The sequence below is a fragment of the Odocoileus virginianus genome, chromosome 16 (assembly GCF_023699985.2).
Source record: "Odocoileus virginianus isolate 20LAN1187 ecotype Illinois chromosome 16, Ovbor_1.2, whole genome shotgun sequence".
NCBI classification, from domain to species: Eukaryota; Metazoa; Chordata; class Mammalia; order Artiodactyla; family Cervidae; genus Odocoileus; species Odocoileus virginianus.
The window spans coordinates 44,719,430-44,737,969 of record NC_069689.1 but is presented as its reverse complement, the minus strand read 5'-3'; the positions used below and the strand labels follow the sequence as shown (position 1 = coordinate 44,737,969).

General features: G+C 39.1%; 2 protein-coding genes across 8 annotated transcripts in view; one reads left to right on the top strand and one right to left on the bottom strand.

The window, feature by feature from the left end:
• The window catches only part of TTC23 (tetratricopeptide repeat domain 23), a 142,874-nt gene extending 127,771 nt beyond the window's left edge, over nt 1-15,103 (bottom strand). Inside the window, exons 1-2 of one of the 3 annotated variants that reach the window (XM_020910904.2) lie at nt 14,777-15,102; nt 13,416-13,657 (exon numbers count right to left, since the gene is read on the bottom strand). The gene's annotated coding sequence lies outside the window, so the exon portion shown is untranslated. Of the gene's footprint in view, nt 1-13,415; nt 13,658-14,776 lie in introns of all 3 variants that reach the window. The other 2 variants (XM_020910903.2, XM_020910905.2) reach the window with 2 other exon arrangements.
• Nucleotides 1-18,540, top strand: part of LRRC28 (leucine rich repeat containing 28) — a 245,486-nt gene that overhangs the window by 31,074 nt on the left and 195,872 nt on the right. For 4 of the 5 annotated variants that reach the window (XR_011491874.1, XR_011491875.1, XM_020910895.2 and 1 more), the window contains exon 1: nt 15,295-15,401. The exons of the other annotated variant lie outside the window; for it this stretch is intronic. The gene's annotated coding sequence lies outside the window, so the exon portion shown is untranslated. Of the gene's footprint in view, nt 1-15,294; nt 15,402-18,540 lie in introns of those variants that run through there. 5 annotated transcript variants of the gene reach the window in all.

Genomic DNA, 18,540 nt, shown 5'->3' with positions numbered 1-18,540 from the left:
AGACAGATCCACACTGAATCAGGAAAGAAGACATGAAATCAAGTCTGAACCCGTGCCCTTGAAAGGAGATTCAGAGGAAAAGGGAGATCACGTGAGTAGCAATCCTCCCTAGGGTGTTCATGGTTTGAGCAACAATATTGGGTGTCCCAGCCCTGGGGTCTGACACAGGGAAGGTAAGTCCCCACAGCTGGTTGGAGGACCGCTGGGACTAAGAGGAGGGCTGTGGGAAGCCTGAACTCCACTCACGAGGACGGTATGCCCACTTGCTCACTCCCAAGGCACAGCAGAGGGAGCAGACTGAGGGCTGTGCAAGTGTCTGGCTGGTTTCCCACAACCAGCCTGAGCTGAGTGAACATTCCAGTCTTGCTCTGGAGCCAGCTGTGATACACAGACTTGGCTTAGACCTGAGGAACCATCGAGAAGGATAGGGGCAGCCACTGTTTGTGCTGAAAAAGGAAGCTCATCAGAAGAGCCCCGTCTCTGTCTGCGGCTGGACCACCACAGTTCACGTCCTGACACGTGCTGAGAGCCCACACAAGCCTGCCTGCTCTGTGGGGCATCCATCTTCACACTGCAACGGGGGTGGTAGAGGCTGTGGGGAGGGCCCAGCTGTCACGGACAAAGGACGCTTGGGCCTGAAGTGGCACGTGAGCATGGCAGCGGGCAGCCATTCCTGCTGCTTACACAGGCAGTTTGTCAAAAAGCAGTCCAGATATCTGACTCCAGCTGGATGGCCACAGCCCTTGCCCTGACACGCCAAGTGACCGCACCAGCCCCTCTTGTTCTAGTGCAGCTCCCCTCTGGGGCAAGAGTGCCAGTGCTGGGAGTGGGGAGAGCACACACCTGAAGGGAACTGAGGCAGCTTGGACCTGAGCCTCGAGGTTTCTGCTCCAGCAACTTAAGACCTCCTGCCTTCAGTATGCTGGGGAAAGCCACGGAGCAGAGGGGAAGCCTCAGCTCACAGCTGGCTCTGACTCTAGCCACTCCGTTTCTAGTCCAACCTCTTCCCAAGACAAGAGCTGCCAGTTCACTCTGAGCGAAGACATGACTTCTGTTCATGCCAAATCCAGCTCTCCCAACATAGTCACCAGGGACATGCAGACTGCAGAGGGATGCTCCCACATAAGGCCACCCCTTCAAGACTGAAATAGGTAACTATTTCACCTAATTTCATAGAAACAGAGAAGTTAGATAAAATGAGAGGACAGGGGTATTTGTTATAATTGAAAGAGAAAGAGAAAATCCTTGAAAAAACCACAAGAGAAACAAATATAAACAGTTCACCATATAAAGAATTTGAAGCATTGGTAATGTTAGGTAGAAAGTTAGACAAGAGCAATAAGAGGGTGGCCTGGCTGAAAGAGATGCAAGCTGATCTCTAAAACCATCCCAGACACACCCAGGAGAGCTCACAGATATGCTACAAAAATAACCATAGAGACTTTTCCAACTTCTGCACATGCGCCCTAGGCAAACAGTGGATACAAAATAAGCACAGGGGCTTCTCCAAGTAACCTTAGGAAACAAGGAATCCATTAAGGGTTTATAAAAACTCTATATTTGATTATAACAGATGCAAACTGAATTATGGGAAGACATAAACAACACAGACTGCTGTTATATAACTTACAATTATTAATCAGCATTGAGCATATGCCCACTTGCACTCCCCTTCATTGATGGGTTACGGGTACAAGCCCTATTTTGCACAGGGCATAGCCAAAAGGAAGAGTCTGGAAGTATAAAAACAAGGAAGCCAAGAGAGAAAAAAAGAATATTTCTTTGGGGCCAGCCTCTTCCCATGTCTTGGGAGTGTCTGTCTAATAAAACATCTGTCTGCTTGAGCTGAACTGAGCTCTTAATTTGTCTGTTGTTTTAACCCTTTAGTTTGTTGTTCCAAATTTTTGTTGCAACAAGGCAAGAACTGAGGAACAGAAATAAACTGACCTGGTAGGAATGAGAATTATAACTGAATAAAGAATAGATGAACACAGAATTTTAACAAGGAACAAAAAATTATCTTAAAAACCCATCAGAACTGAAGAGTACAATAACTGAAATGAAAGACATGCTAGAAGGAATTAATACACTGCATGATACAGAAGAAAGTGCAAGTGATCTGGAAGAGAGGATAAAGTAAACCTCCCAATCAAAGTAGCAAAAATAACAACAAATTCATAAAATGAGAACAATTTAAGGGATCTTTGGGATAATAATCATGCTACCAATGTTCCCATTACAGGGTTCCCAGAAGGAGAAGAGAGAGAGAAGCGGATTGAAGAATTATTTAATGAAATTAAAGCTGAAAACTTTCCAAACCTGAAGGAAACAGATATCCTAATACAGGAAGCACAGAGGGTGACAAACAAGATGAACCCAAATAGACTGATACCAAGAAATGAACCACATGGACCACAGCCATGAGCCATGCAGTGTAAGGCCACCCAAGACGGACAGGTCATGGTGGAGAGTTCTCACAAAACATGGTCCACAGGACAAGGGAATGGCAAGCAACTTTAGTATTCTTGCCATGAGAACCCCATGAACAGTATGAAAAGGCAAAAAGATAGGACACTGAAAGATGAACTTCCCAGGTTGATGGGTGCCCAATATGCTACTGGAGATCAGTGGAGAAATAACTCCAGAAAGAATGAAGAGACGAAGCCAAAGCAAAAACAACACCCAGTTGTGGATGTGATTGGTGATGGAAGTAAAGTCTGATGCTGTAAAGAGCAGTACTGCATAGGAACCTGGAATGTTAGGTCCATGAATCAAGGTAAATTGGAAGTGGTCAAACAGGACATGGCAAGAGTAAAAATAGACATTTTAGGAGTCAGCAAACTAAAATGGACTGGAATAGGTGAATTGAAATCAGATGACGATTATATATACTACTGTGGGCAAGAATCCCTTAAAAGAAATGAAGTAGCCATCATAGAGTCCAAAATGCAGTCCGAAATGTCCAAAATGCAGTCCAACAAAAGAGTTCAAAAAGTTCGAAATGCAGTATTTGGGTGCAATCTCAAAAATGACAGAAGGATCTCTGTTTCTAAGGCAAACCATTCAATATAACAGTAATCCAAGTCTATGCCCTGACCAGTAATGCTGAAGAAGCTGCAGTTGAATGGTTCTATGAAGACCTACAAGACCTTCTAGAACTAACACCCAAAAAAGATATCCTTTTCATTATAGGGGACTGGAATGCAAAAGTAGGAAGTCAAGAAATACTTTGAGTAATAGGCAAATTTGGCCTTGAAGTACAGAATGAAGCAGGGCAAAGGCTTATAGAGTTTTGATAAGAGAATGCACTGGTTATAGCAAACACCCTCTTCCAACAATACAAGAGAAGACTCTACACACGGACATCACCAGATAGTCAATACCAAAATCAGACTGATTATATTTTTTGCAGCCAAAGATGGAGAAGCTCTATACAGTTAGCAAAAACAAGAATGGGAGCCGACTGTGACTCAGATCATGAACTCCTTATTGCCAAATTCAGACTTAAATTGAAGAAAGCAGGGAAAACCACTGAACAATTCAGGTATGACCTAAATTAAATCCCTTATGATTATACAGTGGAAGTGACAACTAGATTCAAGGGATTAGATCTGACAGACAGAGTGCCTGAAGAACTATGGATGGAGGTTGCTGACATTGTACAGGAGGCAGGGATCAAGACCATCCCCAAGAAAGGAAAAATGGTTGTCTGAGGAGGCCTTACAAATAGCTATGAAAACAAGAGAAGTGAAAGGCAAAGGAGAAAAGGAAAGATATACCCATTTGAATGCAGAGTTCCAAAGAATAGCAAGGAGAGATAAGAAAGCCTTCCTCAGTGATCAATGCAAAGAAACAGAGGAAAACAGAATGGGAAAGACTAGAGATCTCTTCAGGAAAATTAAAGATACCACGAGAACTTTTCATGCAAGATAAGCACAATAAAGGACAGAAACAGTATGGACCTAACAGAAGCAGAAGATGTGAAGAAGAGGTGGCAAGAATACACAGAAGAACTATACAAAAAAGATCTTCACAGCCCAGATAATCACGATGGTGTGATCACTCACCTAGAGCCAGACATGCTGGAATGCAAAGTCAAGTGGGCCTTAGGAAGCATCACTACGAACAAAGCTAGTGGAGGTGATGGAATTCCAGTTGAGCTATTTCAAATTCTAAAAGATGATGCTGTGAAAGTGCTGCACTCAATATGCCAGTAAATTTGGAAAACTCAGCAGTGGTCACAGGACTGGAAAAGGTCAGTTTTCATTCCAATCCCAAGGAAAGGCAATGCCAAAGAATGCTCAAACTACCGCACAATTGCACTCATCTCACACGCTAGCAAAGTGATGCCAAAATCCAAGCAACATTTCAATAGTACGTGAACCGTGAACTTTCAGATGTTCAAGCTGGATTTGGAAAAGGCAGAGAAACCAGAGATCAAACTGTCAACATCTGTAGGATCATGGAAAAAGCAAGAGAATTCCATAAAAACATCTACTTCTGCTTATTCACTATGACAAAGATTTTGACTGTGTGGATCACGAGAAACTGTGGAAAATTCTTAAAGAGATGGGAATACCAGACCACCTGACCTGCTTCCTGAGAAATCTGTATACAGGTCAAGAAGCAACAGTTAGAACTAGACATGGAACAACAGACTGGTTCCAAATCGGGAAAAGGAGTACATCAAGGCTGTATATTGTCACCCTGCTTATTTTAACTTATATGCAGAGTACATCATGAGAAATGCTGGGCTGGAGGAAGCCAAAGCTGGAATCAAGATTGCCGGGAGAAATATCAATAACCTCATATATGCAGATGACACCACAATTATGGCTGAAAGCAAAAAAGAACTAGAGAGACTTTTGATGTAAGTGAAGAGGAGAGTGAAAAAGTTGGCTTAAAGCTCAACATTCAGAAAACTAAGATCATGGCATTTGGTCCCATCACTTCATGGCAAATATAAGGGGAAATAGGGAAACAGTGGCAGACTTTATTTTGTTGGGCTCCTAAATCACTTCATATGGAAACTGCAGCCATGAAATTAAAAGATGCTTGTTCCTTGAAAGAAAAGTTATAACCAACTTAAGCAGCATATTAAAAAGCAGAGACATTACTTTGCCAACAAAGGTCCATCTAGTCAAAGGTATGGTTTTTCCAGTAGTCATGTATGGATGTGAGAGTTGGACGATAAAGAAAGCTGAGTGCCAAAGAATTGATGCTTTTGACCTGTGGTGCTGGAGAAAACTCTTGAGAGTCCCTGGGTCTGCAAGGAGATCCAACTAGTCCATCCTAAAGGAAATCAGTCCTGAACATTCATTGGCAATTGATGTTGAAGCTGAAACTCCGATACTTTGGTCATCTGATGCGAAGCACTGACTCATTGTAAAAGACCCTGATGCTGGGAAAGATTGAAGGTGGGAGGAGAAAGGGGCGACAGAGGATGAGATGGTTGAATGGCATCACCGACTCAATGGGCATATTTTTGAATAAACTCCGGGAGTTGGTGATAGACAGGGAGACCTGGCGTGCTGCAGTCCATGGGGTTGTAAAGAGTCAGACACAACTGAGTGACTGAACTGAACTGAAGAAATATTATGACTAAAATGGCAAAATTTAAAGAGAGAATATTAAAGGCAGCAGGAAGAAAACAAAGAGTCATATACAGGGGAACCCTCCATAAGATTATCACTTAATTTTTCTAAAGAAACTTTGCAGGCCAGAAGGAAGTGGTGTCATATGCTCAAAGTGCTGAAAGGGAAACTTTCTGTATCCTAGGATACTCTATTCAGTAAGACTAGCATTTAGAATTGAAGGAGAGATAAAGGACTTCTAAGAGAAGCAAAAACTAAAAAAATTTATCAACACTAAAGCTACCCTCTTAAAAGAAATGTACAAAGATCTTCTTTAGGTGGAAAAGAAAATGTTACAACAAGAAGTAAGAAACTAAAGTCAGAATCACTCAGTCCTGTCCAATTGTTTGTGACCCCATGGTCTGTAGCTCGCCAGGCTCCTTTGTCTATGGAATTCTCTAGACAAGAATACTGGAATGGATAGCCACTCCCTTCTCCTGGGGATCTTCCCAAACCAGGGATCCAAACTTGGTCTCCTGCATTGCAGGCAGATTCTTTACCGACTGAGCCACCAGGGAAGCCCAAGAATCTACAGGAAAGGAAAAACGCCACTAGTTGAATAACAACCACTTAAATAAGGTAGTATGAAAATCAAAAGAGAGAAAAATTGCAAAATCAACTACAATGATAATAATCAGTAAAAGGATAAAAATGAAGATGTAAAATATGACATAAAAAGTAAAAATTTTCAAGTGGATGGAGAGTAAAAAATGTAGATCTTGTAGAATACATTTGAACTTAAAGGACTAGCTTTAAAAAAACATACGGATATAGTTATAGGTTAATACATATAGGTAACCACAAATAAAAACCTATAGTAGATACACAAAAACTAGAGAGGAATACAAGTGTGCCACTAAAGAAAATCATCAAACTACAAAGGAAGTAATAAAAAAAAAAAGAAATAAACAGAGAACTACAAACAACTGGAAAAGAATTAATAAAATAGGAATAAGTACATACCTATCAATGATTATTTGAATGTCAATGGACTAAATGCTCCAATCACAAGACATAGGGTGACTGATGATAACAAAACAAGACCCATCTATATGCTGCTTATAAGAGACTCAGTTGAGAGCAAAAGACACACACAGACTGAAAGTGAGCAAATGGAAAAAGTTACTTCATGCAAATGGAAATCACGAGAGTGAACACAGTAAAACTCATATCAGACAAAATAGATTTAAAAACAAAGTCTATAAAAAAGATAAAGAATGGCATCAGATAATGATAAAGTGAAAAGTAAAAAAAGAGAATATCACACTTCTTAACATATATGCGTTCAACTCAGAAGCACCTAAATATATAAAGCAAATATTAAATGACATCAAGGGAGAAACTGACAATAATACAATAATAGGAGGGGATTTTTAACACCCCACATACACCAATGGACAGATTATCCAGACAGAAAATCACCAGGGCAACAGTGGTCTTAAATGACACAACAGACAAGTTGATTTTTAGAGATATCTAACAAGATGTTCATGTGTGCATGTTCAGTTGCTCAATCAAGTACAACTCTTTGTGATCCCATGGACTGTAAGCTGTGTGGCTCCTCTGTCCATGGAATTTTCCAAGCAAGAATACTGGATTGGGTTGTCATCTCCTAACTTCAGGGGATCTTCCTGACTCAGGGATCAAACTCACATCTCCTGCATCTCCTGTAGTGGCAGGCGGATTCTTTACCACTGAGCCACCTGGGAAGCCCCATCTACAGGCCATTCCAACCTCAAACAGCAGAATACACATTCTTTTCAAGTGTGCATGAAATGTTCTCCAAGATGATCATAAACTAGGCCACAAAATAAGTTTCCACAAATTTAAAATGACAGAAACTATATCAAGCATTTCCCTGATCACAATGGTATGAAACTATAAATTGTTACAGGAAGAACAATGGGAAAAGCACAGGCCTGTGGAGCTCAAACCACACACTACTAAAAGTCCCGCCTCTCTTATGTCTACCGCATTGGCGGGGGGCGCTTCACCACTAGAGCCACCTGGGAAGCCCAGGCACTAGTAGTGATATTGAATTTGTAATAAAAAAATTCCCAAGAAACCAAAGTCCAGGCCTGAGTGGTTTCACAGGGGAATTCTGCCAAACATATAAAAAAGAGCTAATACTCATTCTTCTCAAACTATACCAAAAAATTTAGGGGGGCAGAACACTCCCAAATTCATTCTTTGAGGCTGCCATTACCTTTGTACCAAAACTAGACAAGGATAATACAAAAAAGGAAAATGACAAGCCAATATTTCTGATGAAAATAGATCTAAAAAGCCTTAACAAAATATTAGCAAGCCAAATTCAACAATATATAAAAAGTATCATATACCATGATCAAGTGAGATTTATTCCAGGGATGTAAGGATGGTTCAATAATTAGAAATCAATCAATATAATATACCACATTAATAAAAGAAAGGACAAAAATCACAGGACAATCTCAACAGAGAAAAAAGCATTTGACGCAATTCAACATTCTTTCAAGGTAAAAACTCTCATCAAGGTTTTTATAGAGTTATCATATCTCAACATAATGAGGCCATTTATGACAAACTCACAGCTAACATACTCATTGGGGAAAAACTCAAAGTATTTCCTATAAAAGTAACAAGACAAAGATGTTCACTCTAACCACCTCTACTTAACATAGTATCAGAAGCTCTAGGCATACCAATCAGATAGTAAAAAAAAATAAAAGGCATCTAAATTGGAAGGGAAGAAGTAAAACTGTCACTATTTTCAGATGACATGATACTATACATAGACAACACTTTTTAGTGTCCACCAAAAGAACTAATAAATGAATTCAGCAAAGTTGCAAGATATAAGATTAATATACAGAAATCTGTTGTTTTTCTATATACTTATAATGAACTATCAGAAGGAGAAAGAAAATAATTCCACTTAAAATTGCATCAAAAAGAATAAAATACATAAGAATTAACTAAACCAAAAAGGTAAAAGACTTAAACTCTGAAAACTATAAAACAACGATGTAGGAAATGAAAAGATATCATGTGTTCTTGGATTCAAGGAATTGATACTGTTAAAATGTCCATACTATCCAAAGCAATCTCCACATTTAATGTAACATTCATCAAAATACCCATGAAATTTTTCACAGAATTAGAACAAATAACCCTGAAATATATATGGAACAACGAACGATCCTAAATTGCCCAAGTAATCTTGAGAAAAGAAGAACCAAGCTAGAGGTATCACACTTCCTGATATCAGACTACTACAAAGCCACAGTAATCAAAAACAGCATGGTACTGGCAAAAACAGAATAGAGAGCCCCCAAAATAAACCCACACACTTATGGTCAATTAATTGACAACAAAGGAGGCAAGACTATACAATGGAGAAAAGACAGTCTTTTCAATAAATGGTGTCGGGGAAACAGGACAACTATGTGTAGAAAATGAGATTAGAACATGTCCTCACATTATACACAAAAATAAACTTACAATGAATTAAAGATCTAAATGTAATACCTGAAACCATAAAACTTCTTAATAAAGAAAATTTAGGCAGAATGCTCTTTGATGTAAATTGTAGCAATATTTTTTTTGGATCTGTCTCCTCAAGTAAAAGAAATAAAAGCAAAAATAAATAAATGGAACCTAATTAAACTTGAAAGCTTTTGCACAGCAGAGACAACCACTGACAAAATGAAAGATGAGCTACAGAATGGGAGAAAACATTTGCAAATGATATGATCAACAACAGGTAACTATGTGAAATATATAATCAGCTCACATAACTTAGTACCAAAAAACAAACAACCCAACTGAAAATGAGCATAAGAACTGAATAGACATTTTTCCAAAGAAGACATACAGGGACATGAAAAGATGCACAACACTGTTAATCTTTAGAAAAATGCATATCAAATACACAATGAGATAGCACCTTAACACCTGTCAGAATGACTATCATCAAAAAGACCACAAATAACAAATGCTGGTGGGGATGTGGAGGAAAAGGAATCTTATATATTATTGGTGAGAAGGTAAATTTGTGCAGCTACTATGAAAAGCAGTATGGAGGGTCCTCAAAAGACTAAAAATAGAACTACCATCCGATCCAACAATAATTCCACTCATATATTTTAAGAAAACAACAAAATATACATGCACCCAATGTTCATAGCAGCATTATTTACAATAACCAAGATTTGGAAGCAACCATTAACAGATGAATACATAAAAAATTATGTTGTATGTATACACACAATGGATTATTACTCAGTCATAAAAAATAATAGAACTCAGCCACTTGCAACAACAAGGATGGACCTAGAGGTTATTATGCTTAGTAAAATAAGTCAAACAAAGACAAATACCATGCTATCACCTACATGTGGAATCTAAAAGATAAAAGAATTGCACGGATATAACAAAACAGAAACAGACTTAAAAATATAGAGAACAAACCAGTGGTTACCCGTGCAGAGGGGAAAGCGGGGAGTAGTGAGATACGGGTATGGGGTTAAGAGATATAAACTACTATGTATCAAACAAGCAACAAGGATATATTGTACAGCACAGAGAAATAAAGCCATTATTTTATAATAACTTTAAATGGAGTATAATCTATAAAAATCCTGAATCACTATGTTGTATACTTGAAAACTAATATTCTAAATCAACTATACTTCAATAAAAAAACAAAAGGAATGAAGGACCAACACATATGACAACATGGTTAAGTCTCAAAAACCTTATGCTGAGTGAAAGAAGCCAAATGCAAAATATCACATAGTGTATGATTCCATCTGTATTAAATGTCCAGAAAAGGCAAGTCTATAGAGAAAGAACATTTATTGATTGCCTGGTCTGGGGGTAAGAATGAGGAGTGCTTGCAAATGGGCATGAGGTATCTTTTTACAGTGATGGACATTTTTCTAAAATTAGAATGTGGTGCTAGCTATACAACTCTGTAAATTTTCTTTAAAAAAATCAGAGTTATATCCTTAGAGTGAGTTTTATAGTATATAAATTATACCTTGCTGTTAAAAAATAGATATGAAACCACCATGCCTTTTTATATGCCATTCTGACTTTTAACAATAAATCTTCTAACTACCAGACTTTTATAAGATAGGGCAGGCAGCCCTGATCCACAAAAACAATATGACAGACGTTCCCAAAAGTTTGAAAACCAATCTTAATATTCAGGCTCTACACATAAATGAGTCACACGGCAGTAGTGCCTGACACCTAATAGGCCTCAATAAATGCTTACTGGACAGAAAATTAAACCATCTTTACAGTATGACTTTCCCCCAAACATATCATCCACTTGATAGATGCAATGCAGTTGATTAGGGCATTTTTTCCTTAAGAAAACTCCATGAAACACCAATATCTCCAGGGAAAAAGTTGTCTTAGGGAGTCAGAATCATTTATTAGGCTATGATGAGGTAAGATACTAACTCTTATGTGCTACAGACCCACTTGATTTAGTAGTGGGTGTAGATGGAGGTGGGGAGTGGGAATGTCTGATCCAGAGTCTCTCAAGAGACCTAGGTTGGCCAAAGTTTAACTGTACATCAACAGGAGTCATGGCAGAGTAACAGAGATGGAAAAACTGTGCATGGGCTTTTCACTATCATTGCCCATACATGACCCAACTCACATGCACTAACATTTCATTTGCTCCCTAACTGCAGAGAGGGCTACATACCCAGGGGAGTAAATGGAATACTTGGTGAACATTGCAGTCTGCCGCATCTGCCATCAAGAGGCCTTGTCTCAGGATTCTCTTCCACAGCTAGAGACAACCTCCTTCTCCATCTGATTAAGAACCACTAATTAAGAATTTAAGATTTATGACCTTCAGAGTCTTTGAAGCAAATTCTGAAGCAGGAGACAAACATTCTGCTTGGTATCGCTGAAGCACTTTGCTTTTTGGGGAGGAGGTGGTCCTTGATTCACTTTTTTTTTTTTTTTTTTTTTTGCCCACCACTGCAAGGATATCATCTGGTACATGGTAGCAGTTCATGGAGTATATGGAATTGAATTTTGTCTCAGAGAAACAGGTCAGGTGAAAGCCTACAGTCTGAGTACAAATATCTCCCATCTTCCCATGGTATTCTTCAGTCACAACTTTTATTTGATTGACATTCCCTCAGTTCAGTTAAATAGAACCAAGAAACACAGGTAAATTCTGAGGGAAAAGGAGCAAAAACTGATGCAATGTAAACAATTACTTTTACTGTTTTATAGCACCACAACTATCACCTCATCTATAAATAATATCTTGTTATAAATTATACATAATAAATAATGTAAAAATTTATATTAGTAGTGCTAAACAAAAAATAAGATCAGTGAAAGAAATGAAAGAAAGAAATGCATCAAGATTTATGTTATTCAACCATGTGATGGTATTTGGAGAAAATGTCTCATGAGGCTGCTACCAATCTACATTCCATTATTTATAGTATTAATGTTTTAGCCCCTTAGCTTCTGGTCTCTGTTCTTGAAATGTCATTCTTATCTTTTTCAAATATTACCTTTAAAATCCAGGACCAAACTCCTTAATTCTGGCAATTTTGACTTTCTATGTAACATTCTCATGCTTTTTTCTTTTTTGAAAATTAAAACAAGATCCCCAAATGAAACTTCTGCTGCCTCAGAGTTAATTATTCTTTATGCTGCACATATTCACTAACAACTCAAACACTACCTGGGATGCTATTTCTTTTCTGACTGAAATTTCTACAAAATTTCTACTGAAATTTTGCCCATTGCTCAAGCCCCAAATAGGTCTTAACCCCACTGTGAAATTCTCCCTGAATATTTCTGCTCTACTGGCCTAAGCACCTGAAGAACCTATGGTCTGCAACAGTCATCTATGCCCCAAGAACTATCCAGAAATCTTCATTAAACTTTTTGAGTCTCCTTCTCCCAGGTAGATAGAGTATGAGCTTCTTTAGAGACTGTATTTCATTATTTTATATCCCCATATATGGATTAATAGAGGACAATCAAGAAATATTTATTGCATACCTACTCTTGAGTTAGGCCTTGTAGAGGAATAAATGTGCCAGTAGGTATATTTATTAGCTGAATTAATGTTTGAAGAATCATTAAGTTTCTATATTTTGGAATTTTACATTGGGCTGGATTTTTTTTAAATGCTGCTATTTCAAATTAAGCTTTAATATACATCATCCTCATTTATCAGTATTTCCAGAATTTATGTTTTAGTTTTAGTGAAAATATTCTTGAAAATATAAATGCTGGACTTGGTTTTTGAGAATTTATCCTTACATTCATCACCTTCTGATTCTATTTCATATACCAATATTATGTTTTCCCTTGTCATTAACAGATTTGTCCCTAGATCTCCAAATCTACATTTATACACAAAACTTGGGTCCAAAGATGATATCTTTTAACAGCTGGATTGCCTATTATGTATGCTAGGTATGATACTATACAAACAAAAATATCTATTTCCCCTAATAATTACAATAACATTATTAACTGTTCCTCTAAATCCATATTAACGCAATAACAAACCACAGATTCTTGGGCTATAAAATAATCTTTAGTAAATTTTATTACCTTGTTCCCTTTACCATTCCAAAACCCATTGCTAATCTGCGAATAATGTTCTTTCTAAAAGAAAAACACCCTCTGAAAAACTTTCCCCCTGCCATTCTTGCATTATGCCAGCAGTTTATTTGCTTTTCCTTTGACATCTACACCTTTAAAATTAGCAAAAGGAAAAAATCAGAAAAGTTTAACTCTCACATCTCTCACTGTGTCGTAAAATCCTTTGTCAATTACCCTGTGTGCTTGAGAGTTGTCCGTTTCTTTTTCGATCGAATTACACAGTTGTCTCGGCAGCCTGATTTACCAGTTTGATCCACGCTGTACTTGTTTTATCAGTTTGGTGATTCTTTTTACAGATTGAGCACCATGATTAAAGTCTAAAGTTGGGCAATTCCAGGCTAAATTGGAGCAGTCTTTCCGTATAGCGACCTGGTACCACACTAAATTCCAGGGAGAATGAATGATAGATTATGCACCAATAGGGAGTGGAGAAGAGTATTTTGTCTAAGTTTGCAAACCAATCCTTGGGAGCCAGAGGTGGGAATATTAAAACGGAGGTTGGTCTTTTCCTTGGAATTTTCTTAAAGTGGTATCACTGCCCGTTGATGTTAAAGTTTACCAAAGACTGCCAAATTACTGGTTTGAATTAGAGGATACCCCCCGCCCCACTTGTTTTGAGTGAGGCAAAATGTGAAACTGGCACTTGACATATTCAGACACCTTTTAAGAGTGTCCATAGGATAATACGGGCTTCCGAGGTGGCCCAATGGTAAAGAATCTGCTTGCGATTCTGAAAACGCAGGTTCCATCACTATGTGGGGAAACGGCAACCCACTCTTCTTGCCTGGAAAATTCCATGGACAGAGGAGCCTGGCCGGCTATATTGGGTGCAGTAGCAGAGTCCGACACCAGTGAGCACGGCACACATAGGATAATATATTAATACAAAGAATCACATGGCTACTTTTGCGTCAGTTTCAGAGGGCAGAAGTTATTTTGCCATAGGTCTTATTTTTACTTAATGTAAGTCTGCTTTGCAGGTTATCTCTAACAGTAACTAAGTAAACCAATATAAATCTATAGTCAAGATTGCTTGACAATGAACCAGTAGTTTAATCAGCATCAAGCTTTTCAAAGAATAAATAACAGTGGTTTCGTGAGAGGAAGTTTTTTTAAAAACTTCATTTCAGAAGAAACGTTGTCACACTAACAAGCAAGGAACTTTAAAAAGTATTTTTTACTGTTTCCTAACAATGCTTGGATTTTTCTTCCTTTTTTTCCCCCTCTTTACCAGCATGAAAGATTCTTCCTTTTATGACTCTTTCTGCTGACACGGGAATATTATTAAATATTTATTGATGGACTACTCAGTCATGCTAGGAACTGCCAGAGTACTTTACTACTAGTTGTTAGTGTTCTTTTAACGATCGTTTCTCGCAGCACACTTCAAGTATTTCAAGAGCAGAGACTAGGTTACTGCCTCAAGTTTGGAACGAAGCTGCGAGAGCGCAGTGACTTTTTATACTGTGCTTTAAGAAGCTTACTACTTGATCACTAACCTTGGCCACATTACAGAAAACCACCGGGTCTCAGCATCCGTCAAACGAGTATAATAATAGTATCTGTGTCATAGGATTGCCATGAGTTAAGTGAGATAACCTGTGTACAGATCTTAGAACGTTGCGTGGTACACACTGGGTGTTATTCTTAATTTCTCAACGTATGTATTGAGTAGGAGGACGAGTGCGTCAGTGAACGTAGGAACGAAAGAACTGATAAGTTACTGACGGTCCCTAAGGCCGGAGCCAGCTAAACCACCCTCTCAAAATTGAGCACTAAACTCCATCTCAACGGTAACCCCTGTGGCCAGAGCCGGAAGCAAGGACCGAGTCGGAGGCGGGGCCAGTCGCAGAGAAGCCGCAGTTTTGACCAATAGGCACGCCGCTTGGAAAACGAGCATCTCGCTCGACCTATCGTAAGACGGCGACCACAGGGGCGTGTTATCGCGAGCTTCCTCTCCCGGGATCGCTCCTCCCCCAAACCTCTGAAGAGAGGGTCCCGCCCCGCCCCGCCCCCTTTCGCTCGCGTCACGCCCCGTCGCCGCCGGCGCCCCGCCCCGCCTGCCGAGCCCGGGCTAGCCGTCCGGCGCCCCTCATCTCGGGAGCGCTGGCTCTGCCGGCGGAGGTGAGTTTGGTGCTTCGCTCCTTCGGGTGCCTCACGTAGCAGTGCCCTCTGGCCCGGCCCCTGACCAAGCAGGCCGAGCCTGGCAGAGGCGTCGGGCCGCAGCAAGTGGACCCCGGCCTGAGCGGGCCCACCCGGGCCTCGGGTAGCCACTCCCGCCGGGCCCTCCTAGCCCTGGTGGTCACAGAATCCCTTCACTGGGTCTGTGAAATCCTTTCTACTAGTCTCGCTGCTTCCAAAGTCTAACGACGAGAGTGCTTGGTTAACTCGGCAAAATGGCATGTGTTTTGCCTGACTTCTGCTAGTCTTCTCAGTACTGAGAAAATAACCTTAACAAACGCTTTTAATGTACGATTTTAATCCTCTAATCTCCAGTATTAGGAAGTTGGAGTGGGTATTCCACCGCGTTAAGTACGGAAGTCAATCGAAGGTACTCCTTTCCCTTTAAAACACACCTGCTTAAAAATGTGTGGAATTTTCTTAAGGTGGAAAGGTTTGTTTGCTTTAAACAGTAATAGAGTGGATTGGTGTTTACCTGTCAGAAAACTCTTATGCAGATGCAGTTGTATACAGCTAATAATAAGTGTATCATTTGCTTTTAATTGTAGATAAGAGGTACTGAAGGGAGTATGTGTGAGAAAATTATCCTGTACTACGAATGAATGCATTTGGAAAACCATTACCATTATTTATTATTGACAGCTTTCAGATTTCATTTGTGTAGATTTCATCTGCCAAACTGCATTTTAACAGAGTGTAATGACGTTTTTAAAGCAGTCAATCCCACCCATCTCTACAGGATTAGGAGAGCCATCAGGTTATGCTGTATTCTCTTACTGGATCTAACCATCAAGGACTGTGGGCTGTGCCTTGTGGTCTTAAATTTGTGTAAACTTTGCCTTCTGTTTAAATAGTAATAGGAAGAAACACGGGTCCTATCGAAGTTGATGAAAAGCTACACTGTAGAACAATGCACAGGCTTTGAAGTCGTCCAGTTGGGTTGGAATTCTGAGTTGCTCTTTGAGAACACTCAGTTTCCTCATCTATAAAACAGGCTAAATAACATATCGCAATGCAGAGTTTTAAGGATTGAGACATCAAAGCACATAGAAAACACTCAGCCTATAGTATCTACAAGTATGTAGTATGACCTTAGATCAGAGATGAAAAAAAAGCCTACCTTGCAGTGTTACTCACATGCCCTACTTTCCGCAGTTCATCAGCTGTTTGAGGGCCTGCTTTGCGCTAGAAGCAGGTATACAAATGTGAAGAAAACAGCGGGATCTCTGCCCTCAGGATCTCATGGTATAGTCTCTGGGCTAGATCGATAATAGATAACATCAATAACTATATAGATAATAAACTGTGGAGAGTTCTACAAAGAAAGAGGAAGAGAGAGTACTTTATTTGGGATGGAGATGTGATTTTACATTGAAACCTGAAGGGTGTTGAGACAGTGTTTTCAAGGCTCAGGAGAGCAGCAAGTGATGTGAGGAGTGCAGAACTCAGAAGCACTAGAAAAGCCCAGGACTGGTGAGAAACTAGGAAGGGTGCTGCCAGGCTGAAGGAGTGGGTGGGACCAGGTTGTGAAGAGCCCTTAATACCTGGTAAGTTTGATTTTTCTAAATAAACTTTTGAAGGTTTTTTTTTTTTTTTTTTTTAAGAATTCGTGTGACTAGGGAGTGAATTTACCTGAGAAAGAGAGGGAGACATAATTGGATTTACCTTTTTAAAAGCTCCCTGCTAAGTGATTAATGTATTACAGAATGACTAAACACAGGGAGACCAGTAAAATATATGGCAGGCAGGAGATGACTGGTTTTCTATTTTGGCAAATGGAGAAATGTGGATTGAATTGAGGTGTATTTTGGAGATGGAAACCATAGGCCTTATGATGGATTGGAGGTGGTGGGTGACTCATTCATGATGGGTGGGTGGAATCATTCTTGACTTCAGGCTTTCCTGGTGTTTGGAACAACTGGGAGAGAACTGGATAGGTGATGAAAATAAAAAAACTCTTATTTGAATGTGTTAAGTTTGAGGTGTTTCTGAGACAGCTAAACTGCTTCCAGTTTACCATTTAAGTGAATAATTACCCAGAAAACTTCCCTTTCCAAATAACAATCATCAACATTATTTCTAGCCTCATTCTCCTTGCTTCATAGGGAGAGAATTAAGATGTGGAAAGATTATCTCGTTTAGAGTCATGTAATATGTCTCATAAAAATAGGTAAGTGAGTAGCTAGTATAAAAATGGGAAGGTATTGGACTCTCATGCTCCACTGGGGAGATTATTGAGTACTCCATATTCTCTTCCCTTTTATATAAAATAGCAGGTAGTTTCCTATTAGGAATTAAAGTTTGGAAATAATAGAATATAAACAAAAAGTTACAAAACACTGCTTATTGAAAGCTTATGTTACTACATTTGTGCTAATTTGGTGTCAATTCTCGGTGAAAATTTTTCTTAAGAAAAAACATTTTCTTTGAAAGGTATTTTCCTTTGGAGAGTTTGAGGAAGGGTGCCCAAGTAAACGAGAACAGAATCTTTGAACAAAGTTCAACTTGTTTTTAGTGTTTTAGCATTTCCTTGGTATCTTGTAGAATCCTGTTGGTCTGTGTGTGCAAAGACTTCAGTCTGGACACCCTTCCCCACCCAAAGAAAAAAAAAATTCTTTATTCCCTTATGAGCTGCTTGACCTTGGGCAGATTATTGTAGCTCTGAGCTTGTTTCTTTTTGTGGTGATTGTGAAGTTTGTTTCTGCCCTGTGTCTAATTGATAAGATGGCAAATCTTATTTCTCTTCCTACCCATGTCAGTTTAGAGCTAGAAGGGAATTTAATCTGTTCTGGGTTCTAGCCCTTACCAATAAATTGCTGTCTCCATTTTATATGTTAGGCAGTTGAAGCCCAGAGAGGTTGTAATAGAAAAATACAGGATTCTTATTTCCTAGGGCAGTATTTCTTCTTTCATTGAAATAATAAAGTATAAGTATGTTCCCAAGCCTGTTTCTTTGCTACTTCTGATAATCTGCAAAGCTAAGAAGAAAGAAAAGAGGATGAGGAGAAAAGAAAGAAAATATTACAATATAGAACAATATTTAGATAGTAAGAAGTGCAGAAAATGAAGCTGTAAATGATCT